The sequence below is a fragment of the Phyllobates terribilis genome, unplaced genomic scaffold (assembly GCF_046119375.1).
Source record: "Phyllobates terribilis strain yellow unplaced genomic scaffold, ASM4611937v1 Scaffold_1559__1_contigs__length_258526, whole genome shotgun sequence".
Lineage (NCBI taxonomy): Eukaryota > Metazoa > Chordata > Amphibia > Anura > Dendrobatidae > Phyllobates > Phyllobates terribilis.
Genome location: NW_027364319.1, coordinates 75,562 through 103,357, shown reverse-complemented (window position 1 = coordinate 103,357; position 27,796 = coordinate 75,562). Strand labels below are relative to the sequence as shown.

Here is a 27,796-nt window from a genome sequence, read left to right as displayed (position 1 = left end):
AAGTAAAAAGGGAGAGCTAGAAAGATAGCATTGCATCACATTACATGGCAATGCAATGCACAGTTGCTGAAGTTGAACCAAAATGAGCTTGTAATCTGGCTTCTGCAACTTTGAACATGAAAAATCCAATGAGGAGAAGAAAAGCAAAGCCAAAGAGTCCATCCCAAAATCCGACAAACAAGCAAAATGAACAAAAAACATTGAATTCAATTCTTTCTGATTTTAGAAACTGCATTAAAGAAGGGGTGCACCGGTCCTGGAGATACTGCAATACCAGGTCAATGCGTGGAGTGGACAGAGCAAGCTCTTTTTCCATCTCCCTGTTCTAAAAATCCATTTAATATATGGTCCCCAGATAGGGGACGTATCAGATATTAAACTGATAAGAACAGATCAGGTTTCAACATATTTTATTATGTGCGTAAAAGATGGTTTACAATCAAAAACAGCAACACAAATACATTAATAAAACACAGAATTCCACCCATAAAAACCCCATATACAATTAGCATCCCTCCTCCCAATACATTTGACATCCCTCAAGTAATAAATATACATCTGACTAAAAGCAATTTTAAGACAATCCTTCACAGAAATAGCATCACGTTTAAAAAGTAAAATATTGCGTGCCTTCCAAAGGGCGTCTTTAAAACAGTTAATCATACACCAACATATACAATACTGTTGAGGGGTCGGACATTTAAAAAGGCCATATAAAACATATTCATGGTTAAAATCTCTTAAACCGCAAGTCCATTTTAAAAGAATCCCAACTTTGTGCCAAAGTTCCTGTGCAAATGGGCAATTCCACATAAGGTGCAAGGTGGTTTCGTCATTAACACATGAGTCTCTGGGGCATTTGGCTCTGGCCACCAGGCCTCTCCTGTGTTGAAACTCTCTGGTGGGGAGGCACTGGTGGACCACCATCCATGCGATGTCCTTATGTCCATTTGCTAAAAATTTTCCGAAGACATTCTTCCAAACTTGCTTCGACCTCTCTTCTGAGAAATTTACTATGGGGGTCACATCTTCATTCCTCCTCAGAAAAGATAAAAGCTTCTTGCGGTCTTTAAAAATGTCCATTTTAAAATCACCAAGGCTATAAAATCGAACAGTCTTTTCTAAGATTGCTTGGTGTTTGGGGGGGCATAGTAAAACAGGGGAATTCAACGACAACTTAAACCATCTTTTAAAAATCATCCCACAAGTATATTTTAAAAAATAACTTAGCGCACTATTACCATTAAAATGTTTGAAACAAAAGCAGAAATAATTTAAATACAAATAAATATGTAAGTCGGGGACATCCCTTCCGCTGTTCATTTTATTCTTCCTCATTATTTCTCGCCTTAATTTTTCCATTTTGGAGTTCCATAAAAACATAAAGATCATCCTAGTCATTTTTTTAATTAAAACATCAGAGGGGGGGTACACCATAGCTATATACAGTATGAGGGGTAACAACACTGATTTTATAATTAAAATTTTCCCCTCCATTGTTAGGGACCTCAAACCCCAAAATGATATTTTCTTTGACATTTTTTCTATGACATTCTCCCAGCTTTGAGTTCCCACATTCTCCTCGTTAAAAACAACTCCAAGAATTTTTACATTGTCTCGTTTTATAGTGAGCTGCGGGAGTTGGGCGGTGTCCCAGGATCCCAAAGTCAGACATTCAGATTTATTTAAATTAAGTTTAAACCCGGATGCCTGGGAAAAAAATTCAATGCGCAACACCGCCCTCCGGAGGGAAGCAGGGTCCACGCACACAACCGTCACGTCATCCATGTAGCCAAAGACTCTCACATCACTGCCACCTCCGCCAGGAACAGGAACCCCTCTAATCACTTTGTCTTTCCTTATTGCGCTCAGCAGGGGCTCCATGGCGCAGATGAACAGGATGGGCGACAAGGGGCATCCCTGCTTCACTCCGGACTCAAGGGGAACTCCATCTGTTAAAAAGCCATTAAGAGAAATTTGACTAAAACAATTTTTATATAAAATCTTAATACAATTTAAAAGCATATTAGGGATACCCATTCTTTTTAAAACTCTAAAAAGAAATCTATGAGAGACTCTATCGAAAGCTTTTTCAAAATCTAGGGCTAAAAGAGCTACATTTTGACCCCGGTCTCTGGAATACCAAATTACATCCCTTAATACGTTTAAAACCTCTGAAATACTTCTGCCTGGTACACTACAAACCTGCTCAGGCTGGATTAGTTTGGCAATGACATTCCTGAGCCGGTTTGCAACCACCTTAGCAAGTACCTTGTAATCGACGTTTAGGAGAGTTATGGGTCTCCAATTCGCTAGAGCACTGCGATCACCTTTTTTATATATCAAAGACACCACTCCTCTCCTCCACGAAAATGGCAACTGTTCACAAATAAAAACTTCTTTAAAAAGCATAAAAAGGTCCTCTTTTAAAATGTCCCAAAAAGTAAGATAAAACTCTACAGGTAGTCCGTCACACCCAGGTGCTTTACCCTTAGAGAAACTTTTAAAAACATAAAATAATTCCTCTAAAACAATATCGCGTTCTAAAAACTCCTGGTCTGTAAAATTTAACTTAAAATCGAGATCATTAAGAGCATCAGATAAAAAGGACTCATCTATACACTTTTTACTAAAAAGATGCTTATAAAAGTTAAAAGTAGCATTCAACATTCCCTGCATAGATGTTTCACCCTCTAGATTTGTGATCACTTCTCTTTTATCCATGACTTTTTTGAAGAAGAAGCGAGAGCACTTCTCCCCCTCCTCCAAGTGCTGCACTCTAGAGTTAAAAATAATCTCTTTCCCCTTTGTGTCTATGCAGTTCTGAATTTCAGTTTTTAGGCCAGCAATATCATCTCCCACCTCCACCCCTAGCTCTTTGAATTTAAAAAGTGTTTGTAGTTTGGTGTTAAGATCACTAAAACATCTTTTTTTCTCTCTAGCTTTACGTCTCCCTGCTTTTATAAAAAACATTCTGACTTTTTTTTTCAAATTTTCCCACCAGGTTACCATAGGGGTATCAGAAGGTTTTTGTCGCCGCCAGGCTTGATAGGCTTTACCAAAGTCTTGTCGAATCAGAGGGTCCTCCAGCAAGTAAGTACTTAGACGCCAGAGGCCCCTGTTGACCCTCTGTTCATCCCGGTATTCTAGGTGCACCTCCAAGCCCTTATGGTCAGAAAATATATTTGATGTTAAAACACATTTTACAGGGTTAAAATCATCTGATAGGAAAATAAAATCGATCCTGGAGGACACCCCTCTTCCGGACCACGTATAACCAGGGTCCGTCGGCAGGAGTGACCTCCACGCATCGCATAATTTAAAATCAGTTATAAAATCTTTCAATAGATGACATGACTTATCCAATTTGCGTAAAGGGTCACCCCCCGCTCGTTGTTCACTAGCACAAAGACAATTAAAATCACCCCCTACGATCAGGGGAGATGACCCAGTACAGTACAATGGCAATATCCCAAATAAATTAATTCTCTCTTGCTTATCAGGGGAAGCATAAACATTCATTACACGTAGGGTAAAACCATTAAATTTAAAATGCACTAAAACCACTCTGCCGGGTACTATTTCTGTGACAGTATTTATAGCAATATTTCTCCCACGACAGAGGAAGCCCACCCCCGCTGACTTGTTGTCATTGGAGCCAGACCAGATGGAGGGCCCCAGTCTCCAATCTGTCTTGATGTCATTATAATTTAGTGCATGTTGTATCCCGCATTCCTGTAATAAACATATGTCAAAGTCAGTGGTTTCTAAGTACTTAAATAGAGCAGCCCTACGAACTGGGCTCTTTAATGACCTCACATTCAGTGAGACAAGTCTTAATGTGGGCATTCATAGGTCAGGGTGGTGGATCTTCCATGAGGACACCTGACTCAAAGCCCTGTATGCCAAATTGCTCCAGGACATCCGGGCTAGAGGACCCAAATGACTCGATATTCTGTGAGCCGGCGGTTGCCCCCTCGTAGGTCACGGTTCCCAGCCACATTCCAGGAGACGCTGGGGCTTCGACATTCCGTCTCTTTTTCGGGGCAGACTCCACTAGGTCACTGGTGCAGTCCTCCTCTTCCTCCACCTCCTCCAGGGGGAGAGACTGGTCCATCAGGATGAGATCACCAACACAGATTCCCTGATGTTCGCCACCTAGAAGCAAAGCCCCCTCATCTGGCTGGCTAATCGCCCTGGAAGATCCTGAGGCCATCGCTGCGTGGTCCCCTGTAGCCAACCGCACAGGGGCACCACCCTCCAGCCCAACAGGATCGGTATCGGGAACCATCGACACGGAGGATACCCTCCCAGAAGGAGGACCCCTCCGCTCCGGTCCATGCGAGGTCCGCCCATCGTTAAGGGACTTCGATGCAGGGGCCGCCCCAGAGGGGCCTCCGGCTCCCTGCTCCATCCCAGCCTTCTCGCCCTTCGAACCGCCCTCCGACGCCGGCCCGCCAGTGAAGACCGGCGGGCGCATCGGCTCAGCTGCAGAAGATGCAGCTTCTGCGTAAGTCCTGGTCCTGGTCCTGTTGGGGCATCCTCGGAACATGTGCCCCGCCTCACCACAAAGATTGCATTTCCTCCCAGCGGGACAGTCCTTCATTAAATGTCCGTAACAGCTGCAATTATTGCAGCGGTCTACTTTCCTGCCCGTGCAGGACATTTGGGTATGACCCATTTGTCCACAGTTCCTGCAACATACCGGCATTCCAGGGTAAAATAAGTAGCCTCTGCTCTTACCGATCACAAATGTTGAGGGAGGGTGTAGCATTCCTCCCACTCCGCTTGGGTCCCTCTTTAGACGGGCCATGTACCTCCTCTTGCCGCACCAGAAGCCTACCGCGTTCTTCACAGTGCCCAGGTATCTCAGATCATCACAATAACGGATAAGGTAGGTCGAGATGTCTGCAGCCTCCACAAAGGGGTTCGGGAAATGCACCACGATAGGGATCTCGTCATAGGCATACAAGAGACAAAAGGTTAGTCCATCCAATTCATCTAAGTAGTTTTTCTCATTTACCTTTTGTACGAGTTGGTGACAGCATCCCTGGCTCTTGAAGGTGATGGTGTAAGTCCCCTTGTACTCATTGTCCTGGAAGCAGAATATGTCTTCCCGCCGAAACTCCAGAACTCCAAGCAGAATCCTATGGCAGATGTAGTCCAAGTTCTTCTCTGTCCTCGATCCTGCTCCAACTTCAATCCTCACGGTGTTCCGCATCCGGGCATCACCCGATGAATATGTGAGCGTTGCCGGCATCCTTCACTCAGGAACGTACCGACTCTTCTCTCTGAAAGGCGCAAGCCTTCATGGGATCCCTTCCCGTTGCTCCCGGACTAATCCTTCCTCCCAATAGCAGCAGGGGGGTTAAGTCCCTCCGAAGAGGAACGATCCCCCCAGGCCGAGAGAAAGGGTACCAAGAGCACCTCACAGGCAAGACCACACAGGTAAACCTGATAGATCGTGCCAAAAGGCCGAGAAGCGATAACCAGAATTGGTTTCAAACTACGGAGCCACCCAAGGATCCTGAAAAGTCCATTTGTGGAGATGAGCTCCTGGACTCCCGTTAAGAAGACATGTTGTCAACCTCTAGATCCCTTACATGCCTGCACTTTTCGGCTTGCTGCTGCTGCAATCCACGCGTTTTAGATCTGCATAACTCCACCTCTTTAAACACAGCACCTTCACCCCCTGCTGTTCCCACCCGCCTCAACACCGTTGGAAGGGAGGAGAACCAATTAAGGTGGGGGGTGGGGTGGAACGAGCAGCTGTCTACCCTTAGCAGGAGGGCTCCTGATTACATACCTCTCCTGCTGCTGCTGCTGCTGGCTGTCCAGCAGCAGACTGAAGGTGGCTGCTGCTGTGCACAGGTATATAAAGGCTCAGAGCCTATTATGACACGCGCAGCCAGCGTTCCATTGCCACATTCCATCTACTGCAGGCAGGATACCTCGCTGGCTGAATGTCGCTGAGAAGCTCACAGAGACCGCCATAAGCAACAGTTTAACAGAATGCCACAGACTAATCAACCAAACTTTTTGGGTTGGGTTCTCTTTTATAGTCTGCAGGCATTAAATGAAAGAAGTCAGTGTTCCAGCAGAAGGAGACAACGTTTCAGAAAAGGCATTGTAGCAAACCAAAAAAGAAATTTTAAGCGCAGCAGAGTAACCAGCGCACATACCTGTTAGCTCAGGTGAGTTTAAAAGGCTGCTGTTGATAACAAGGGCATTTGCTAAATAGATGGTGTGTGTGCAACAATATACTGAAAGGTCAATTATATTGTGCAGCTTATCTCACCACCTGTAGTTATTTAGGTGAAAGCTCCAAAATGCTTGCCTAATATGTCTGTTTATCCAAAAGGAAGTAAAAAGGGAGAGCTAGAAAGATAGCATTGCATCACATTACATGGCAATGCAATGCACAGTTGCTGAAGTTGAACCAAAATGAGCTTGTAATCTGGCTTCTGCAACTTTGAACATGAAAAATCCAATGAGGAGAAGAAAAGCAAAGCCAAAGAGTCCATCCCAAAATCCGACAAACAAGCAAAATGAACAAAAAACATTGAATTCAATTCTTTCTGATTTTAGAAACTGCATTAAAGAAGGGGTGCACCGGTCCTGGAGATACTGCAATACCAGGTCAATGCGTGGAGTGGACAGAGCAAGCTCTTTTTCCATCTCCCTGTTCTAAAAATCCATTTAATATATGGTCCCCAGATAGGGGACGTATCAGATATTAAACTGATAAGAACAGATACTACACTTGATCTTAGCCAAAAGGCCGAGAAGCGATAACCAGAATTGGTTTCAAACTACGGAGCCACCCAAGGATCCTGAAAAGTCCATTTGTGGAGATGAGCTCCTGGACTCCCGTTAAGAAGACATGTTGTCAACCTCTAGATCCCTTACATGCCTGCACTTTTCGGCTTGCTGCTGCTGCAATCCACGCGTTTTAGATCTGCATAACTCCACCTCTTTAAACACAGCACCTTCACCCCCTGCTGTTCCCACCCGCCTCAACACCGTTGGAAGGGAGGAGAACCAATTAAGGCGGGGGGTGGGGTGGAACGAGCAGCTGTCTACCCTTAGCAGGAGGGCTCCTGATTACATACCTCTCCTGCTGCTGCTGCTGCTGGCTGTCCAGCAGCAGACTGAAGGTGGCTGCTGCTGTGCACAGGTATATAAAGGCTCAGAGCCTATTATGACACGCGCAGCCAGCGTTCCATTGCCACATTCCATCTACTGCAGGCAGGATACCTGGCTGGTTGAATGTCGCTGAGAAGCTCACAGAGACCGCCATAAGCAACAGTTTAACAGAATGCCACAGACTAATCAACCAAACTTTTTGGGTTGGGTTCTCTTTTATAGTCTGCAGGCATTAAATGAAAGAAGTCAGTGTTCCAGCAGAAGGAGACAACGTTTCAGAAAAGGCATTGTAGCAAACCAAAAAAGAAATTTTAAGCGCAGCAGAGTAACCAGCGCACATACCTGTTAGCTCAGGTGAGTTTAAAAGGCTGCTGTTGATAACAAGGGCATTTGCTAAATAGATGGTGTGTGTGCAACAATATACTGAAAGGTCAATTATATTGTGCAGCTTATCTCACCACCTGTAGTTATTTAGATGAAAGCTCCAAAATGCTTGCCTAATATGTCTGTTTATCCAAAAGGAAGTAAAAAGGGAGAGCTAGAAAGATAGCATTGCATCACATTACATGGCAATGCAATGCACAGTTGCTGAAGTTGAACCAAAATGAGCTTGTAATCTGGCTTCTGCAACTTTGAACATGAAAAATCCAATGAGGAGAAGAAAAGCAAAGCCAAAGAGTCCATCCCAAAATCCGACAAACAAGCAAAATGAACAAAAAACATTGAATTCAATTCTTTCTGATTTTAGAAACTGCATTAAAGAAGGGGTGCACCGGTCCTGGAGATACTGCAATACCAGGTCAATGCGTGGAGTGGACAGAGCAAGCTCTTTTTCCATCTCCCTGTTCTAAAAATCCATTTAATATATGGTCCCCAGATAGGGGACGTATCAGATATTAAACTGATAAGAACAGATACTACACTTGATCTTAGCCAAAAGGCCGAGAAGCGATAACCAGAATTGGTTTCAAACTACGGAGCCACCCAAGGATCCTGAAAAGTCCATTTGTGGAGATGAGCTCCTGGACTCCCGTTAAGAAGACATGTTGTCAACCTCTAGATCCCTTACATGCCTGCACTTTTCGGCTTGCTGCTGCTGCAATCCACGCGTTTTAGATCTGCATAACTCCACCTCTTTAAACACAGCACCTTCACCCCCTGCTGTTCCCACCTGCCTCAACACCGTTGGAAGGGAGGAGAACCAATTAAGGCGGGGGGTGGGGTGGAACGAGCAGCTGTCTACCCTTAGCAGGAGGGCTCCTGATTACATACCTCTCCTGCTGCTGCTGCTGCTGGCTGTCCAGCAGCAGACTGAAGGTGGCTGCTGCTGTGCACAGGTATATAAAGGCTCAGAGCCTATTATGACACGCGCAGCCAGCGTTCCATTGCCACATTCCATCTACTGCAGGCAGGATACCTGGCTGGCTGAATGTCGCTGAGAAGCTCACAGAGACCGCCATAAGCAACAGTTTAACAGAATGCCACAGACTAATCAACCAAACTTTTTGGGTTGGGTTCTCTTTTATAGTCTGCAGGCATTAAATGAAAGAAGTCAGTGTTCCAGCAGAAGGAGACAACGTTTCAGAAAAGGCATTGTAGCAAACCAAAAAAGAAATTTTAAGCGCAGCAGAGTAACCAGCGCACATACCTGTTAGCTCAGGTGAGTTTAAAAGGCTGCTGTTGATAACAAGGGCATTTGCTAAATAGATGGTGTGTGTGCAACAATATACTGAAAGGTCAATTATATTGTGCAGCTTATCTCACCACCTGTAGTTATTTAGGTGAAAGCTCCAAAATGCTTGCCTAATATGTCTGTTTATCCAAAAGGAAGTAAAAAGGGAGAGCTAGAAAGATAGCATTGCATCACATTACATGGCAATGCAATGCACAGTTGCTGAAGTTGAACCAAAATGAGCTTGTAATCTGGCTTCTGCAACTTTGAACATGAAAAATCCAATGAGGAGAAGAAAAGCAAAGCCAAAGAGTCCATCCCAAAATCCGACAAACAAGCAAAATGAACAAAAAACATTGAATTCAATTCTTTCTGATTTTAGAAACTGCATTAAAGAAGGGGTGCACCGGTCCTGGAGATACTGCAATACCAGGTCAATGCGTGGAGTGGACAGAGCAAGCTCTTTTTCCATCTCCCTGTTCTAAAAATCCATTTAATATATGGTCCCCAGATAGGGGACGTATCAGATATTAAACTGATAAGAACAGATACTACACTTGATCTTAGCCAAAAGGCCGAGAAGCGATAACCAGAATTGGTTTCAAACTACGGAGCCACCCAAGGATCCTGAAAAGTCCATTTGTGGAGATGAGCTCCTGGACTCCCGTTAAGAAGACATGTTGTCAACCTCTAGATCCCTTACATGCCTGCACTTTTCGGCTTGCTGCTGCTGCAATCCACGCGTTTTAGATCTGCATAACTCCACCTCTTTAAACACAGCACCTTCACCCCCTGCTGTTCCCACCCGCCTCAACACCGTTGGAAGGGAGGAGAACCAATTAAGGTGGGGGGTGGGGTGGAACGAGCAGCTGTCTACCCTTAGCAGGAGGGCTCCTGATTACATACCTCTCCTGCTGCTGCTGCTGCTGGCTGTCCAGCAGCAGACTGAAGGTGGCTGCTGCTGTGCACAGGTATATAAAGGCTCAGAGCCTATTATGACACGCGCAGCCAGCGTTCCATTGCCACATTCCATCTACTGCAGGCAGGATACCTGGCTGGCTGAATGTCGCTGAGAAGCTCACAGAGACCGCCATAAGCAACAGTTTAACAGAATGCCACAGACTAATCAACCAAACTTTTTGGGTTGGGTTCTCTTTTATAGTCTGCAGGCATTAAATGAAAGAAGTCAGTGTTCCAGCAGAAGGAGACAACGTTTCAGAAAAGGCATTGTAGCAAACCAAAAAAGAAATTTTAAGCGCAGCAGAGTAACCAGCGCACATACCTGTTAGCTCAGGTGAGTTTAAAAGGCTGCTGTTGATAACAAGGGCATTTGCTAAATAGATGGTGTGTGTGCAACAATATACTGAAAGGTCAATTATATTGTGCAGCTTATCTCACCACCTGTAGTTATTTAGGTGAAAGCTCCAAAATGCTTGCCTAATATGTCTGTTTATCCAAAAGGAAGTAAAAAGGGAGAGCTAGAAAGATAGCATTGCATCACATTACATGGCAATGCAATGCACAGTTGCTGAAGTTGAACCAAAATGAGCTTGTAATCTGGCTTCTGCAACTTTGAACATGAAAAATCCAATGAGGAGAAGAAAAGCAAAGCCAAAGAGTCCATCCCAAAATCCGACAAACAAGCAAAATGAACAAAAAACATTGAATTCAATTCTTTCTGATTTTAGAAACTGCATTAAAGAAGGGGTGCACCGGTCCTGGAGATACTGCAATACCAGGTCAATGCGTGGAGTGGACAGAGCAAGCTCTTTTTCCATCTCCCTGTTCTAAAAATCCATTTAATATATGGTCCCCAGATAGGGGACGTATCAGATATTAAACTGATAAGAACAGATACTACACTTGATCTTAGCCAAAAGGCCGAGAAGCGATAACCAGAATTGGTTTCAAACTACGGAGCCACCCAAGGATCCTGAAAAGTCCATTTGTGGAGATGAGCTCCTGGACTCCCGTTAAGAAGACATGTTGTCAACCTCTAGATCCCTTACATGCCTGCACTTTTCGGCTTGCTGCTGCTGCAATCCACGCGTTTTAGATCTGCATAACTCCACCTCTTTAAACACAGCACCTTCACCCCCTGCTGTTCCCACCCGCCTCAACACCGTTGGAAGGGAGGAGAACCAATTAAGGTGGGGGGTGGGGTGGAACGAGCAGCTGTCTACCCTTAGCAGGAGGGCTCCTGATTACATACCTCTCCTGCTGCTGCTGCTGCTGGCTGTCCAGCAGCAGACTGAAGGTGGCTGCTGCTGTGCACAGGTATATAAAGGCTCAGAGCCTATTATGACACGCGCAGCCAGCGTTCCATTGCCACATTCCATCTACTGCAGGCAGGATACCTGGCTGGCTGAATGTCGCTGAGAAGCTCACAGAGACCGCCATAAGCAACAGTTTAACAGAATGCCACAGACTAATCAACCAAACTTTTTGGGTTGGGTTCTCTTTTATAGTCTGCAGGCATTAAATGAAAGAAGTCAGTGTTCCAGCAGAAGGAGACAACGTTTCAGAAAAGGCATTGTAGCAAACCAAAAAAGAAATTTTAAGCGCAGCAGAGTAACCAGCGCACATACCTGTTAGCTCAGGTGAGTTTAAAAGGCTGCTGTTGATAACAAGGGCATTTGCTAAATAGATGGTGTGTGTGCAACAATATACTGAAAGGTCAATTATATTGTGCAGCTTATCTCACCACCTGTAGTTATTTAGGTGAAAGCTCCAAAATGCTTGCCTAATATGTCTGTTTATCCAAAAGGAAGTAAAAAGGGAGAGCTAGAAAGATAGCATTGCATCACATTACATGGCAATGCAATGCACAGTTGCTGAAGTTGAACCAAAATGAGCTTGTAATCTGGCTTCTGCAACTTTGAACATGAAAAATCCAATGAGGAGAAGAAAAGCAAAGCCAAAGAGTCCATCCCAAAATCCGACAAACAAGCAAAATGAACAAAAAACATTGAATTCAATTCTTTCTGATTTTAGAAACTGCATTAAAGAAGGGGTGCACCGGTCCTGGAGATACTGCAATACCAGGTCAATGCGTGGAGTGGACAGAGCAAGCTCTTTTTCCATCTCCCTGTTCTAAAAATCCATTTAATATATGGTCCCCAGATAGGGGACGTATCAGATATTAAACTGATAAGAACAGATACTACACTTGATCTTAGCCAAAAGGCCGAGAAGCGATAACCAGAATTGGTTTCAAACTACGGAGCCACCCAAGGATCCTGAAAAGTCCATTTGTGGAGATGAGCTCCTGGACTCCCGTTAAGAAGACATGTTGTCAACCTCTAGATCCCTTACATGCCTGCACTTTTCGGCTTGCTGCTGCTGCAATCCACGCGTTTTAGATCTGCATAACTCCACCTCTTTAAACACAGCACCTTCACCCCCTGCTGTTCCCACCCGCCTCAACACCGTTGGAAGGGAGGAGAACCAATTAAGGCGGGGGGTGGGGTGGAACGAGCAGCTGTCTACCCTTAGCAGGAGGGCTCCTGATTACATACCTCTCCTGCTGCTGCTGCTGCTGGCTGTCCAGCAGCAGACTGAAGGTGGCTGCTGCTGTGCACAGGTATATAAAGGCTCAGAGCCTATTATGACACGCGCAGCCAGCGTTCCATTGCCACATTCCATCTACTGCAGGCAGGATACCTGGCTGGCTGAATGTCGCTGAGAAGCTCACAGAGACCGCCATAAGCAACAGTTTAACAGAATGCCACAGACTAATCAACCAAACTTTTTGGGTTGGGTTCTCTTTTATAGTCTGCAGGCATTAAATGAAAGAAGTCAGTGTTCCAGCAGAAGGAGACAACGTTTCAGAAAAGGCATTGTAGCAAACCAAAAAAGAAATTTTAAGCGCAGCAGAGTAACCAGCGCACATACCTGTTAGCTCAGGTGAGTTTAAAAGGCTGCTGTTGATAACAAGGGCATTTGCTAAATAGATGGTGTGTGTGCAACAATATACTGAAAGGTCAATTATATTGTGCAGCTTATCTCACCACCTGTAGTTATTTAGGTGAAAGCTCCAAAATGCTTGCCTAATATGTCTGTTTATCCAAAAGGAAGTAAAAAGGGAGAGCTAGAAAGATAGCATTGCATCACATTACATGGCAATGCAATGCACAGTTGCTGAAGTTGAACCAAAATGAGCTTGTAATCTGGCTTCTGCAACTTTGAACATGAAAAATCCAATGAGGAGAAGAAAAGCAAAGCCAAAGAGTCCATCCCAAAATCCGACAAACAAGCAAAATGAACAAAAAACATTGAATTCAATTCTTTCTGATTTTAGAAACTGCATTAAAGAAGGGGTGCACCGGTCCTGGAGATACTGCAATACCAGGTCAATGCGTGGAGTGGACAGAGCAAGCTCTTTTTCCATCTCCCTGTTCTAAAAATCCATTTAATATATGGTCCCCAGATAGGGGACGTATCAGATATTAAACTGATAAGAACAGATACTACACTTGATCTTAGCCAAAAGGCCGAGAAGCGATAACCAGAATTGGTTTCAAACTACGGAGCCACCCAAGGATCCTGAAAAGTCCATTTGTGGAGATGAGCTCCTGGACTCCCGTTAAGAAGACATGTTGTCAACCTCTAGATCCCTTACATGCCTGCACTTTTCGGCTTGCTGCTGCTGCAATCCACGCGTTTTAGATCTGCATAACTCCACCTCTTTAAACACAGCACCTTCACCCCCTGCTGTTCCCACCCGCCTCAACACCGTTGGAAGGGAGGAGAACCAATTAAGGCGGGGGGTGGGGTGGAACGAGCAGCTGTCTACCCTTAGCAGGAGGGCTCCTGATTACATACCTCTCCTGCTGCTGCTGCTGCTGCTGGCTGTCCAGCAGCAGACTGAAGGTGGCTGCTGCTGTGCACAGGTATATAAAGGCTCAGAGCCTATTATGACACGCGCAGCCAGCGTTCCATTGCCACATTCCATCTACTGCAGGCAGGATACCTGGCTGGCTGAATGTCGCTGAGAAGCTCACAGAGACCGCCATAAGCAACAGTTTAACAGAATGCCACAGACTAATCAACCAAACTTTTTGGGTTGGGTTCTCTTTTATAGTCTGCAGGCATTAAATGAAAGAAGTCAGTGTTCCAGCAGAAGGAGACAACGTTTCAGAAAAGGCATTGTAGCAAACCAAAAAAGAAATTTTAAGCGCAGCAGAGTAACCAGCGCACATACCTGTTAGCTCAGGTGAGTTTAAAAGGCTGCTGTTGATAACAAGGGCATTTGCTAAATAGATGGTGTGTGTGCAACAATATACTGAAAGGTCAATTATATTGTGCAGCTTATCTCACCACCTGTAGTTATTTAGGTGAAAGCTCCAAAATGCTTGCCTAATATGTCTGCTTATCCAAAAGGAAGTAAAAAGGGAGAGCTAGAAAGATAGCATTGCATCACATTACATGGCAATGCAATGCACAGTTGCTGAAGTTGAACCAAAATGAGCTTGTAATCTGGCTTCTGCAACTTTGAACATGAAAAATCCAATGAGGAGAAGAAAAGCAAAGCCAAAGAGTCCATCCCAAAATCCGACAAACAAGCAAAATGAACAAAAAACATTGAATTCAATTCTTTCTGATTTTAGAAACTGCATTAAAGAAGGGGTGCACCGGTCCTGGAGATACTGCAATACCAGGTCAATGCGTGGAGTGGACAGAGCAAGCTCTTTTTCCATCTCCCTGTTCTAAAAATCCATTTAATATATGGTCCCCAGATAGGGGACGTATCAGATATTAAACTGATAAGAACAGATACTACACTTGATCTTAGCCAAAAGGCCGAGAAGCGATAACCAGAATTGGTTTCAAACTACGGAGCCACCCAAGGATCCTGAAAAGTCCATTTGTGGAGATGAGCTCCTGGACTCCCGTTAAGAAGACATGTTGTCAACCTCTAGATCCCTTACATGCCTGCACTTTTCGGCTTGCTGCTGCTGCAATCCACGCGTTTTAGATCTGCATAACTCCACCTCTTTAAACACAGCACCTTCACCCCCTGCTGTTCCCACCCGCCTCAACACCGTTGGAAGGGAGGAGAACCAATTAAGGCGGGGGGTGGGGTGGAACGAGCAGCTGTCTACCCTTAGCAGGAGGGCTCCTGATTACATACCTCTCCTGCTGCTGCTGCTGCTGGCTGTCCAGCAGCAGACTGAAGGTGGCTGCTGCTGTGCACAGGTATATAAAGGCTCAGAGCCTATTATGACACGCGCAGCCAGCGTTCCATTGCCACATTCCATCTACTGCAGGCAGGATACCTGGCTGGCTGAATGTCGCTGAGAAGCTCACAGAGACCGCCATAAGCAACAGTTTAACAGAATGCCACAGACTAATCAACCAAACTTTTTGGGTTGGGTTCTCTTTTATAGTCTGCAGGCATTAAATGAAAGAAGTCAGTGTTCCAGCAGAAGGAGACAACGTTTCAGAAAAGGCATTGTAGCAAACCAAAAAAGAAATTTTAAGCGCAGCAGAGTAACCAGCGCACATACCTGTTAGCTCAGGTGAGTTTAAAAGGCTGCTGTTCATAACAAGGGCATTTGCTAAATAGATGGTGTGTGTGCAACAATATACTGAAAGGTCAATTATATTGTGCAGCTTATCTCACCACCTGTAGTTATTTAGGTGAAAGCTCCAAAATGCTTGCCTAATATGTCTGTTTATCCAAAAGGAAGTAAAAAGGGAGAGCTAGAAAGATAGCATTGCATCACATTACATGGCAATGCAATGCACAGTTGCTGAAGTTGAACCAAAATGAGCTTGTAATCTGGCTTCTGCAACTTTGAACATGAAAAATCCAATGAGGAGAAGAAAAGCAAAGCCAAAGAGTCCATCCCAAAATCCGACAAACAAGCAAAATGAACAAAAAACATTGAATTCAATTCTTTCTGATTTTAGAAACTGCATTAAAGAAGGGGTGCACCGGTCCTGGAGATACTGCAATACCAGGTCAATGCGTGGAGTGGACAGAGCAAGCTCTTTTTCCATCTCCCTGTTCTAAAAATCCATTTAATATATGGTCCCCAGATAGGGGACGTATCAGATATTAAACTGATAAGAACAGATACTACACTTGATCTTAGCCAAAAGGCCGAGAAGCGATAACCAGAATTGGTTTCAAACTACGGAGCCACCCAAGGATCCTGAAAAGTCCATTTGTGGAGATGAGCTCCTGGACTCCCGTTAAGAAGACATGTTGTCAACCTCTAGATCCCTTACATGCCTGCACTTTTCGGCTTGCTGCTGCTGCAATCCACGCGTTTTAGATCTGCATAACTCCACCTCTTTAAACACAGCACCTTCACCCCCTGCTGTTCCCACCCGCCTCAACACCGTTGGAAGGGAGGAGAACCAATTAAGGCGGGGGGTGGGGTGGAACGAGCAGCTGTCTACCCTTAGCAGGAGGGCTCCTGATTACATACCTCTCCTGCTGCTGCTGCTGCTGCTGGCTGTCCAGCAGCAGACTGAAGGTGGCTGCTGCTGTGCACAGGTATATAAAGGCTCAGAGCCTATTATGACACGCGCAGCCAGCGTTCCATTGCCACATTCCATCTACTGCAGGCAGGATACCTGGCTGGCTGAATGTCGCTGAGAAGCTCACAGAGACCGCCATAAGCAACAGTTTAACAGAATGCCACAGACTAATCAACCAAACTTTTTGGGTTGGGTTCTCTTTTATAGTCTGCAGGCATTAAATGAAAGAAGTCAGTGTTCCAGCAGAAGGAGACAACGTTTCAGAAAAGGCATTGTAGCAAACCAAAAATGAAATTTTAAGCGCAGCAGAGTAACCAGCGCACATACCTGTTAGCTCAGGTGAGTTTAAAAGGCTGCTGTTGATAACAAGGGCATTTGCTAAATAGATGGTGTGTGTGCAACAATATACTGAAAGGTCAATTATATTGTGCAGCTTATCTCACCACCTGTAGTTATTTAGGTGAAAGCTCCAAAATGCTTGCCTAATATGTCTGTTTATCCAAAAGGAAGTAAAAAGGGAGAGCTAGAAAGATAGCATTGCATCACATTACATGGCAATGCAATGCACAGTTGCTGAAGTTGAACCAAAATGAGCTTGTAATCTGGCTTCTGCAACTTTGAACATGAAAAATCCAATGAGGAGAAGAAAAGCAAAGCCAAAGAGTCCATCCCAAAATCCGACAAACAAGCAAAATGAACAAAAAACATTGAATTCAATTCTTTCTGATTTTAGAAACTGCATTAAAGAAGGGGTGCACCGGTCCTGGAGATACTGCAATACCAGGTCAATGCGTGGAGTGGACAGAGCAAGCTCTTTTTCCATCTCCCTGTTCTAAAAATCCATTTAATATATGGTCCCCAGATAGGGGACGTATCAGATATTAAACTGATAAGAACAGATACTACACTTGATCTTAGCCAAAAGGCCGAGAAGCGATAACCAGAATTGGTTTCAAACTACGGAGCCACCCAAGGATCCTGAAAAGTCCATTTGTGGAGATGAGCTCCTGGACTCCCGTTAAGAAGACATGTTGTCAACCTCTAGATCCCTTACATGCCTGCACTTTTCGGCTTGCTGCTGCTGCAATCCACGCGTTTTAGATCTGCATAACTCCACCTCTTTAAACACAGCACCTTCACCCCCTGCTGTTCCCACCCGCCTCAACACCGTTGGAAGGGAGGAGAACCAATTAAGGCGGGGGGTGGGGTGGAACGAGCAGCTGTCTACCCTTAGCAGGAGGGCTCCTGATTACATACCTCTCCTGCTGCTGCTGCTGCTGCTGGCTGTCCAGCAGCAGACTGAAGGTGGCTGCTGCTGTGCACAGGTATATAAAGGCTCAGAGCCTATTATGACACGCGCAGCCAGCGTTCCATTGCCACATTCCATCTACTGCAGGCAGGATACCTGGCTGGCTGAATGTCGCTGAGAAGCTCACAGAGACCGCCATAAGCAACAGTTTAACAGAATGCCACAGACTAATCAACCAAACTTTTTGGGTTGGGTTCTCTTTTATAGTCTGCAGGCATTAAATGAAAGAAGTCAGTGTTCCAGCAGAAGGAGACAACGTTTCAGAAAAGGCATTGTAGCAAACCAAAAAAGAAATTTTAAGCGCAGCAGAGTAACCAGCGCACATACCTGTTAGCTCAGGTGAGTTTAAAAGGCTGCTGTTCATAACAAGGGCATTTGCTAAATAGATGGTGTGTGTGCAACAATATACTGAAAGGTCAATTATATTGTGCAGCTTATCTCACCACCTGTAGTTATTTAGGTGAAAGCTCCAAAATGCTTGCCTAATATGTCTGTTTATCCAAAAGGAAGTAAAAAGGGAGAGCTAGAAAGATAGCATTGCATCACATTACATGGCAATGCAATGCACAGTTGCTGAAGTTGAACCAAAATGAGCTTGTAATCTGGCTTCTGCAACTTTGAACATGAAAAATCCAATGAGGAGAAGAAAAGCAAAGCCAAAGAGTCCATCCCAAAATCCGACAAACAAGCAAAATGAACAAAAAACATTGAATTCAATTCTTTCTGATTTTAGAAACTGCATTAAAGAAGGGGTGCACCGGTCCTGGAGATACTGCAATACCAGGTCAATGCATGGAGTGGACAGAGCAAGCTCTTTTTCCATCTCCCTGTTCTAAAAATCCATTTAATATATGGTCCCCAGATAGGGGACGTATCAGATATTAAACTGATAAGAACAGATACTACACTTGATCTTAGCCAAAAGGCCGAGAAGCGATAACCAGAATTGGTTTCAAACTACGGAGCCACCCAAGGATCCTGAAAAGTCCATTTGTGGAGATGAGCTCCTGGACTCCCGTTAAGAAGACATGTTGTCAACCTCTAGATCCCTTACATGCCTGCACTTTTCGGCTTGCTGCTGCTGCAATCCACGCGTTTTAGATCTGCATAACTCCACCTCTTTAAACACAGCACCTTCACCCCCTGCTGTTCCCACCCGCCTCAACACCGTTGGAAGGGAGGAGAACCAATTAAGGCGGGGGGTGGGGTGGAACGAGCAGCTGTCTACCCTTAGCAGGAGGGCTCCTGATTACATACCTCTCCTGCTGCTGCTGCTGCTGGCTGTCCAGCAGCAGACTGAAGGTGGCTGCTGCTGTGCACAGGTATATAAAGGCTCAGAGCCTATTATGACACGCGCAGCCAGCGTTCCATTGCCACATTCCATCTACTGCAGGCAGGATACCTGGCTGGCTGAATGTCGCTGAGAAGCTCACAGAGACCGCCATAAGCAACAGTTTAACAGAATGCCACAGACTAATCAACCAAACTTTTTGGGTTGGGTTCTCTTTTATAGTCTGCAGGCATTAAATGAAAGAAGTCAGTGTTCCAGCAGAAGGAGACAACGTTTCAGAAAAGGCATTGTAGCAAACCAAAAAAGAAATTTTAAGCGCAGCAGAGTAACCAGCGCACATACCTGTTAGCTCAGGTGAGTTTAAAAGGCTGCTGTTGATAACAAGGGCATTTGCTAAATAGATGGTGTGTGTGCAACAATATACTGAAAGGTCAATTATATTGTGCAGCTTATCTCACCACCTGTAGTTATTTAGGTGAAAGCTCCAAAATGCTTGCCTAATATGTCTGTTTATCCAAAAGGAAGTAAAAAGGGAGAGCTAGAAAGATAGCATTGCATCACATTACATGGCAATGCAATGCACAGTTGCTGAAGTTGAACCAAAATGAGCTTGTAATCTGGCTTCTGCAACTTTGAACATGAAAAATCCAATGAGGAGAAGAAAAGCAAAGCCAAAGAGTCCATCCCAAAATCCGACAAACAAGCAAAATGAACAAAAAACATTGAATTCAATTCTTTCTGATTTTAGAAACTGCATTAAAGAAGGGGTGCACCGGTCCTGGAGATACTGCAATACCAGGTCAATGCATGGAGTGGACAGAGCAAGCTCTTTTTCCATCTCCCTGTTCTAAAAATCCATTTAATATATGGTCCCCATATAGGGGACGTATCAGATATTAAACTGATAAGAACAGATACTACACTTGATCTTAGCCAAAAGGCCGAGAAGCGATAACCAGAATTGGTTTCAAACTACGGAGCCACCCAAGGATCCTGAAAAGTCCATTTGTGGAGATGAGCTCCTGGACTCCCGTTAAGAAGACATGTTGTCAACCTCTAGATCCCTTACATGCCTGCACTTTTCGGCTTGCTGCTGCTGCAATCCACGCGTTTTAGATCTGCATAACTCCACCTCTTTAAACACAGCACCTTCACCCCCTGCTGTTCCCACCCGCCTCAACACCGTTGGAAGGGAGGAGAACCAATTAAGGCCGGGGGTGGGGTGGAACGAGCAGCTGTCTACCCTTAGCAGGAGGGCTCCTGATTACATACCTCTCCTGCTGCTGCTGCTGGCTGTCCAGCAGCAGACTGAAGGTGGCTGCTGCTGTGCACAGGTATATAAAGGCTCAGAGCCTATTATGACACGCGCAGCCAGCGTTCCATTGCCACATTCCATCTACTGCAGGCAGGATACCTGGCTGGCTGAATGTCGCTGAGAAGCTCACAGAGACCGCCATAAGCAACAGTTTAACAGAATGCCACAGACTAATCAACCAAACTTTTTGGGTTGGGTTCTCTTTTATAGTCTGCAGGCATTAAATGAAAGAAGTCAGTGTTCCAGCAGAAGGAGACAACGTTTCAGAAAAGGCATTGTAGCAAACCAAAAAAGAAATTTTAAGCGCAGCAGAGTAACCAGCGCACATACCTGTTAGCTCAGGTGAGTTTAAAAGGCTGCTGTTGATAACAAGGGCATTTGCTAAATAGATGGTGTGTGTGCAACAATATACTGAAAGGTCAATTATATTGTGCAGCTTATCTCACCACCTGTAGTTATTTAGGTGAAAGCTCCAAAATGCTTGCCTAATATGTCTGTTTATCCAAAAGGAAGTAAAAAGGGAGAGCTAGAAAGATAGCATTGCATCACATTACATGGCAATGCAATGCACAGTTGCTGAAGTTGAACCAAAATGAGCTTGTAATCTGGCTTCTGCAACTTTGAACATGAAAAATCCAATGAGGAGAAGAAAAGCAAAGCCAAAGAGTCCATCCCAAAATCCGACAAACAAGCAAAATGAACAAAAAACATTGAATTCAATTCTTTCTGATTTTAGAAACTGCATTAAAGAAGGGGTGCACCGGTCCTGGAGATACTGCAATACCAGGTCAATGCGTGGAGTGGACAGAGCAAGCTCTTTTTCCATCTCCCTGTTCTAAAAATCCATTTAATATATGGTCCCCAGATAGGGGACGTATCAGATATTAAACTGATAAGAACAGATACTACACTTGATCTTAGCCAAAAGGCCGAGAAGCGATAACCAGAATTGGTTTCAAACTACGGAGCCACCCAAGGATCCTGAAAAGTCCATTTGTGGAGATGAGCTCCTGGACTCCCGTTAAGAAGACATGTTGTCAACCTCTAGATCCCTTACATGCCTGCACTTTTCGGCTTGCTGCTGCTGCAATCCACGCGTTTTAGATCTGCATAACTCCACCTCTTTAAACACAGCACCTTCACCCCCTGCTGTTCCCACCCGCCTCAACACCGTTGGAAGGGAGGAGAACCAATTAAGGCGGGGGGTGGGGTGGAACGAGCAGCTGTCTACCCTTAGCAGGAGGGCTCCTGATTACATACCTCTCCTGCTGCTGCTGCTGCTGCTGGCTGTCCAGCAGCAGACTGAAGGTGGCTGCTGCTGTGCACAGGTATATAAAGGCTCAGAGCCTATTATGACACGCGCAGCCAGCGTTCCATTGCCACATTCCATCTACTGCAGGCAGGATACCTGGCTGGCTGAATGTCGCTGAGAAGCTCACAGAGACCGCCATAAGCAACAGTTTAACAGAATGCCACAGACTAATCAACCAAACTTTTTGGGTTGGGTTCTCTTTTATAGTCTGCAGGCATTAAATGAAAGAAGTCAGTGTTCCAGCAGAAGGAGACAACGTTTCAGAAAAGGCATTGTAGCAAACCAAAAAAGAAATTTTAAGCGCAGCAGAGTAACCAGCGCACATACCTGTTAGCTCAGGTGAGTTTAAAAGGCTGCTGTTGATAACAAGGGCATTTGCTAAATAGATGGTGTGTGTGCAACAATATACTGAAAGGTCAATTATATTGTGCAGCTTATCTCACCACCTGTAGTTATTTAGGTGAAAGCTCCAAAATGCTTGCCTAATATGTCTGTTTATCCAAAAGGAAGTAAAAAGGGAGAGCTAGAAAGATAGCATTGCATCACATTACATGGCAATGCAATGCACAGTTGCTGAAGTTGAACCAAAATGAGCTTGTAATCTGGCTTCTGCAACTTTGAACATGAAAAATCCAATGAGGAGAAGAAAAGCAAAGCCAAAGAGTCCATCCCAAAATCCGACAAACAAGCAAAATGAACAAAAAACATTGAATTCAATTCTTTCTGATTTTAGAAACTGCATTAAAGAAGGGGTGCACCGGTCCTGGAGATACTGCAATACCAGGTCAATGCGTGGAGTGGACAGAGCAAGCTCTTTTTCCATCTCCCTGTTCTAAAAATCCATTTAATATATGGTCCCCAGATAGGGGACGTATCAGATATTAAACTGATAAGAACAGATACTACACTTGATCTTAGCCAAAAGGCCGAGAAGCGATAACCAGAATTGGTTTCAAACTACGGAGCCACCCAAGGATCCTGAAAAGTCCATTTGTGGAGATGAGCTCCTGGACTCCCGTTAAGAAGACATGTTGTCAACCTCTAGATCCCTTACATGCCTGCACTTTTCGGCTTGCTGCTGCTGCAATCCACGCGTTTTAGATCTGCATAACTCCACCTCTTTAAACACAGCACCTTCACCCCCTGCTGTTCCCACCCGCCTCAACACCGTTGGAAGGGAGGAGAACCAATTAAGGCGGGGGGTGGGGTGGAACGAGCAGCTGTCTACCCTTAGCAGGAGGGCTCCTGATTACATACCTCTCCTGCTGCTGCTGCTGCTGCTGGCTGTCCAGCAGCAGACTGAAGGTGGCTGCTGCTGTGCACAGGTATATAAAGGCTCAGAGCCTATTATGACACGCGCAGCCAGCGTTCCATTGCCACATTCCATCTACTGCAGGCAGGATACCTGGCTGGCTGAATGTCGCTGAGAAGCTCACAGAGACCGCCATAAGCAACAGTTTAACAGAATGCCACAGACTAATCAACCAAACTTTTTGGGTTGGGTTCTCTTTTATAGTCTGCAGGCATTAAATGAAAGAAGTCAGTGTTCCAGCAGAAGGAGACAACGTTTCAGAAAAGGCATTGTAGCAAACCAAAAAAGAAATTTTAAGCGCAGCAGAGTAACCAGCGCACATACCTGTTAGCTCAGGTGAGTTTAAAAGGCTGCTGTTCATAACAAGGGCATTTGCTAAATAGATGGTGTGTGTGCAACAATATACTGAAAGGTCAATTATATTGTGCAGCTTATCTCACCACCTGTAGTTATTTAGGTGAAAGCTCCAAAATGCTTGCCTAATATGTCTGTTTATCCAAAAGGAAGTAAAAAGGGAGAGCTAGAAAGATAGCATTGCATCACATTACATGGCAATGCAATGCACAGTTGCTGAAGTTGAACCAAAATGAGCTTGTAATCTGGCTTCTGCAACTTTGAACATGAAAAATCCAATGAGGAGAAGAAAAGCAAAGCCAAAGAGTCCATCCCAAAATCCGACAAACAAGCAAAATGAACAAAAAACATTGAATTCAATTCTTTCTGATTTTAGAAACTGCATTAAAGAAGGGGTGCACCGGTCCTGGAGATACTGCAATACCAGGTAAATGCATGGAGTGGACAGAGCAAGCTCTTTTTCCATCTCCCTGTTCTAAAAATCCATTTAATATATGGTCCCCAGATAGGGGACGTATCAGATATTAAACTGATAAGAACAGATACTACACTTGATCTTAGCCAAAAGGCCGAGAAGCGATAACCAGAATTGGTTTCAAACTACGGAGCCACCCAAGGATCCTGAAAAGTCCATTTGTGGAGATGAGCTCCTGGACTCCCGTTAAGAAGACATGTTGTCAACCTCTAGATCCCTTACATGCCTGCACTTTTCGGCTTGCTGCTGCTGCAATCCACGCGTTTTAGATCTGCATAACTCCACCTCTTTAAACACAGCACCTTCACCCCCTGCTGTTCCCACCCGCCTCAACACCGTTGGAAGGGAGGAGAACCAATTAAGGCGGGGGGTGGGGTGGAACGAGCAGCTGTCTACCCTTAGCAGGAGGGCTCCTGATTACATACCTCTCCTGCTGCTGCTGCTGCTGGCTGTCCAGCAGCAGACTGAAGGTGGCTGCTGCTGTGCACAGGTATATAAAGGCTCAGAGCCTATTATGACACGCGCAGCCAGCGTTCCATTGCCACATTCCATCTACTGCAGGCAGGATACCTGGCTGGCTGAATGTCGCTGAGAAGCTCACAGAGACCGCCATAAGCAACAGTTTAACAGAATGCCACAGACTAATCAACCAAACTTTTTGGGTTGGGTTCTCTTTTATAGTCTGCAGGCATTAAATGAAAGAAGTCAGTGTTCCAGCAGAAGGAGACAACGTTTCAGAAAAGGCATTGTAGCAAACCAAAAAAGAAATTTTAAGCGCAGCAGAGTAACCAGCGCACATACCTGTTAGCTCAGGTGAGTTTAAAAGGCTGCTGTTGATAACAAGGGCATTTGCTAAATAGATGGTGTGTGTGCAACAATATACTGAAAGGTCAATTATATTGTGCAGCTTATCTCACCACCTGTAGTTATTTAGGTGAAAGCTCCAAAATGCTTGCCTAATATGTCTGTTTATCCAAAAGGAAGTAAAAAGGGAGAGCTAGAAAGATAGCATTGCATCACATTACATGGCAATGCAATGCACAGTTGCTGAAGTTGAACCAAAATGAGCTTGTAATCTGGCTTCTGCAACTTTGAACATGAAAAATCCAATGAGGAGAAGAAAAGCAAAGCCAAAGAGTCCATCCCAAAATCCGACAAACAAGCAAAATGAACAAAAAACATTGAATTCAATTCTTTCTGATTTTAGAAACTGCATTAAAGAAGGGGTGCACCGGTCCTGGAGATACTGCAATACCAGGTCAATGCGTGGAGTGGACAGAGCAAGCTCTTTTTCCATCTCCCTGTTCTAAAAATCCATTTAATATATGGTCCCCATATAGGGGACGTATCAGATATTAAACTGATAAGAACAGATTTTGCGTTTATATTTAAAATATCGTAGTCTTTATCTTTTCTTCAGAGCTTTAAAATAACATCTTCCATAGGTGATAGTTCCATATACTCAGGGCTCTTTTCTTTCCAAGCTTCTTCATATCCATTAGGTAGTACATATAAATTTCACTTAATGCCAGTCTTATACAATCCTTGACTTCTATATAGTCTCTTTTAAACAACAATATGTTTCTGGTCTTCCATAGAGCACTTTTAACACAACTCAAAGTGCACCATAAAACTCTCTCTTTTTCTTTCGTCATGTTTGGTAAAATCCCATATAAAACCACTTCATGGCTTAAAAAATTAAGACCAGATAAAAATTTTAAAAGCTCACCACAGTCTTTCCACACTTGCTGTGCAAAATCACAATTCCAAATAAGGTGCATAGTAGTCTCATCATTATTGCACTGATGCCTCGGGCAGGTTTGTATAGTGCTAAGTCTTCTTTTATACTGGAAATCACGAGTCGGTAAACATTCCTGCACAATCATCCAAGCTAAGTCTTTATGTTGATTCATCAGGTAAGGTGCATTTGTTAAATTCCATATTTTAGTGACTCTGCTATATGAATAATGGCTTATGGGCGTCAAAGTTTCTTTCTTTTTTAATTGCTGCAGCAGCTTCCTTGCATTCTTCAATGTCTCCATCTCAAAAGAATCTAGGCCATATAATCTGATAACTTTCTCCAGGATGGCATATTGTTGTGGAGGTGATAACAACACTGGGCTTGTTAAAGAAATGGATATCCACTTTCGCCTCCTAAAAATGTGGCCAGCTGCATATCTTAAAAAATGTGCCCAAGGGCTTGAAGCAAACATATATTTAAAACAGAGGCTAAAAAACTTGGAGTATAAAAACAGTTTGACGTTGGGAACATCCTTACCACCAAGGTGGTGCATCTTGTACATTGTTTCTCTCTTCACCTTTTCGAACTTAGAGTTCCACACAAATTCAAACAGCATTCTCTGTAATCTTCTCGCTGTAAGGTCACTTGGGGGATAAACATAACTGAGATATAACATGACAGGAAGCAGAAGGGCCTTAATAATTAAAACTTTACCTTCGATTGTTAATTTTCTTAATTTCCAAAAGTCAATCTTCTTTTGTATTTTGTCCCTTACTCCATCCCAGCTCTTCATTCCATCATTCTGTCGATCAAAAATCACGCCCAGAATTTTAATCTTCTCTGACTGCATCGGGAGATCAGGGATGGACACATCCGCCCAATTGCCACGGACAAAACAATCACATTTCTCAATGTTTAACTTAAAACCTGAGGCTTCACAAAAAAAATTGGTCGTTCTTATAGCTCTCCTGAGAGCGGCAGGTGATGAACAAAAAATAGTAATATCATCCATGTAGCCCATTACCTTCACATCTCTTCCATGTCCTCCAGGGATAGGGACACCTTTAATCACTTTATCCTCTCGTAGCATAGATAAAAGAGGCTCTATTGCACATATAAATAGCACTGGGGACAAAGGGCAGCCTTGCTTCACACCTGAATGCAAAAACACTTCATTAGACAAAAATCCATTGATTAAAATTTTACTAAAAGAGTTCTTATATAAAAGTGCCACTTGCTTGATAAAAATTTCAGGGAAGCCCATTTTTTTTAAAACCAACCATAAAAAACAATGAGAGACACGATCAAAAGCCTTTTGAAAATCCAACGATAAAATTGCTAAGTCTTGCTTCCTGGATTGCTGGTACCATATGACATCGCGGATGGTATTGAGATGCTCCGCAACTCCTCTTCCTGGCACCCCACATACCTGGTTTTCATAAATAACTTTGGATAAAACTTTTTTAAAACGGTTCACTAAAATTTTGGACATCAACTTGTAATCAACATTCAACAGTGTGATTGGTCTCCAGTTTGCCAGATGGGATTTGGCTCCTTTTTTAAAAATCAGGGAGACCAGACCACTTCTCCAAGATATAGGCAGGATATCACACTTAAAAGCTTCTTTGATTACTAAAAACAAGTCGGGTTTTAAAAAATTCCAAAATTCACGATAAAATTCAACAGGCAAACCGTCAGAACCAGGGGTTTTCCCATAGGAAAAACTTTTGATAGCAGCATCTACTTCCGACAAGGTGACTTCAGTGCATAACAATTCTTGGTCTTCGCGGCTCAGACTATTTTTTAATGAATTAAGGGCATCTTCAGTAAAAGACTGGTCTATAGTTTTCTCATTAAAAAGCTGCTGATAAAACTGGTGAGCTTGGTTGAGCATACCTTCAGTTGTAGTTTCACCCTCTAATTCTGTTATCATTTCCTTAGCAGCAACTACTTTTTTAAAAAAAAATCTTGAGCACTTTTCATTTTTCTCCATCACTTCAATTTTTGAGTTATAAATTATTTCCTTACCCTTCGACTCTATACTCTTTTTAATTTCTTTTTTTGTTGCTTCAATTAAATCGTCCATTTCAAGTCCCACATCTCTTAGTTGATAACAGGTCTGCAATTTAGTAATAAGCCTTTTATGCCAAGCGGACTTTTCTCTTGCATTGGCTATGCTGACCTTGATAAAAAAACTTTTTATCTTCATCTTGCTGTATTCCCACCATTCTAGCAGAGTTAAAAATTTTTGTTGTTTTGTTCTTAAATAATTAAAAAACGCTTTAAAATCTGTTCTTACCTTAGGATCTTGTAACAATGTTGTATTTAGCCTCCAAACTCCTCTTGCCTTGACAAGCCCAGGTAATTCTAACTCTGAT

The 27,796-nt window shown here is 43.9% G+C and overlaps 15 non-coding genes and 1 pseudogene across 15 annotated transcripts; all 16 read right to left on the bottom strand.

The window, feature by feature from the left end:
* Window positions 1–240: 240 nt before the first annotated feature.
* On the bottom strand, window positions 241–430 carry LOC141244427 (U2 spliceosomal RNA). Its single transcript, XR_012308349.1, has one exon. It is a non-coding gene; the product is annotated as a U2 spliceosomal RNA (small nuclear RNA).
* A 6,172-nt stretch (window positions 431–6,602) lies between these two features.
* LOC141244468 (U2 spliceosomal RNA) lies at window positions 6,603–6,793 on the bottom strand. Its single transcript, XR_012308386.1, has one exon. It is a non-coding gene; the product is annotated as a U2 spliceosomal RNA (small nuclear RNA).
* Window positions 6,794–7,908: 1,115 nt separating this feature from the next.
* On the bottom strand, window positions 7,909–8,099 carry LOC141244466 (U2 spliceosomal RNA). Its single transcript, XR_012308385.1, has one exon. It is a non-coding gene; the product is annotated as a U2 spliceosomal RNA (small nuclear RNA).
* A 1,115-nt stretch (window positions 8,100–9,214) lies between these two features.
* LOC141244464 (U2 spliceosomal RNA) lies at window positions 9,215–9,405 on the bottom strand. Its single transcript, XR_012308383.1, has one exon. It is a non-coding gene; the product is annotated as a U2 spliceosomal RNA (small nuclear RNA).
* Window positions 9,406–10,520: 1,115 nt separating this feature from the next.
* On the bottom strand, window positions 10,521–10,711 carry LOC141244463 (U2 spliceosomal RNA). Its single transcript, XR_012308382.1, has one exon. It is a non-coding gene; the product is annotated as a U2 spliceosomal RNA (small nuclear RNA).
* Window positions 10,712–11,826: 1,115 nt separating this feature from the next.
* Window positions 11,827–12,017, bottom strand: LOC141244462 (U2 spliceosomal RNA). The gene has a single exon (XR_012308381.1). It is a non-coding gene; the product is annotated as a U2 spliceosomal RNA (small nuclear RNA).
* A 1,115-nt stretch (window positions 12,018–13,132) lies between these two features.
* On the bottom strand, window positions 13,133–13,323 carry LOC141244461 (U2 spliceosomal RNA). The gene has a single exon (XR_012308380.1). It is a non-coding gene; the product is annotated as a U2 spliceosomal RNA (small nuclear RNA).
* A 1,118-nt stretch (window positions 13,324–14,441) lies between these two features.
* LOC141244460 (U2 spliceosomal RNA) lies at window positions 14,442–14,632 on the bottom strand. Its single transcript, XR_012308379.1, has one exon. It is a non-coding gene; the product is annotated as a U2 spliceosomal RNA (small nuclear RNA).
* Window positions 14,633–15,747: 1,115 nt separating this feature from the next.
* Window positions 15,748–15,938, bottom strand: LOC141244459 (U2 spliceosomal RNA). The gene has a single exon (XR_012308378.1). It is a non-coding gene; the product is annotated as a U2 spliceosomal RNA (small nuclear RNA).
* A 1,118-nt stretch (window positions 15,939–17,056) lies between these two features.
* On the bottom strand, window positions 17,057–17,247 carry LOC141244458 (U2 spliceosomal RNA). Its single transcript, XR_012308377.1, has one exon. It is a non-coding gene; the product is annotated as a U2 spliceosomal RNA (small nuclear RNA).
* Window positions 17,248–18,365: 1,118 nt separating this feature from the next.
* LOC141244383 (U2 spliceosomal RNA) lies at window positions 18,366–18,556 on the bottom strand. Its single transcript, XR_012308310.1, has one exon. It is a non-coding gene; the product is annotated as a U2 spliceosomal RNA (small nuclear RNA).
* Window positions 18,557–19,671: 1,115 nt separating this feature from the next.
* On the bottom strand, window positions 19,672–19,862 carry LOC141244386 (U2 spliceosomal RNA). The gene has a single exon (XR_012308313.1). It is a non-coding gene; the product is annotated as a U2 spliceosomal RNA (small nuclear RNA).
* A 1,112-nt stretch (window positions 19,863–20,974) lies between these two features.
* LOC141244457 (U2 spliceosomal RNA) lies at window positions 20,975–21,165 on the bottom strand. Its single transcript, XR_012308376.1, has one exon. It is a non-coding gene; the product is annotated as a U2 spliceosomal RNA (small nuclear RNA).
* Window positions 21,166–22,283: 1,118 nt separating this feature from the next.
* LOC141244456 (U2 spliceosomal RNA) lies at window positions 22,284–22,474 on the bottom strand. Its single transcript, XR_012308375.1, has one exon. It is a non-coding gene; the product is annotated as a U2 spliceosomal RNA (small nuclear RNA).
* Window positions 22,475–23,592: 1,118 nt separating this feature from the next.
* LOC141244406 (U2 spliceosomal RNA) lies at window positions 23,593–23,783 on the bottom strand. Its single transcript, XR_012308331.1, has one exon. It is a non-coding gene; the product is annotated as a U2 spliceosomal RNA (small nuclear RNA).
* A 1,115-nt stretch (window positions 23,784–24,898) lies between these two features.
* LOC141244421 (U2 spliceosomal RNA) lies at window positions 24,899–25,074 on the bottom strand (annotated as a pseudogene).
* Window positions 25,075–27,796: the final 2,722 nt, after the last annotated feature.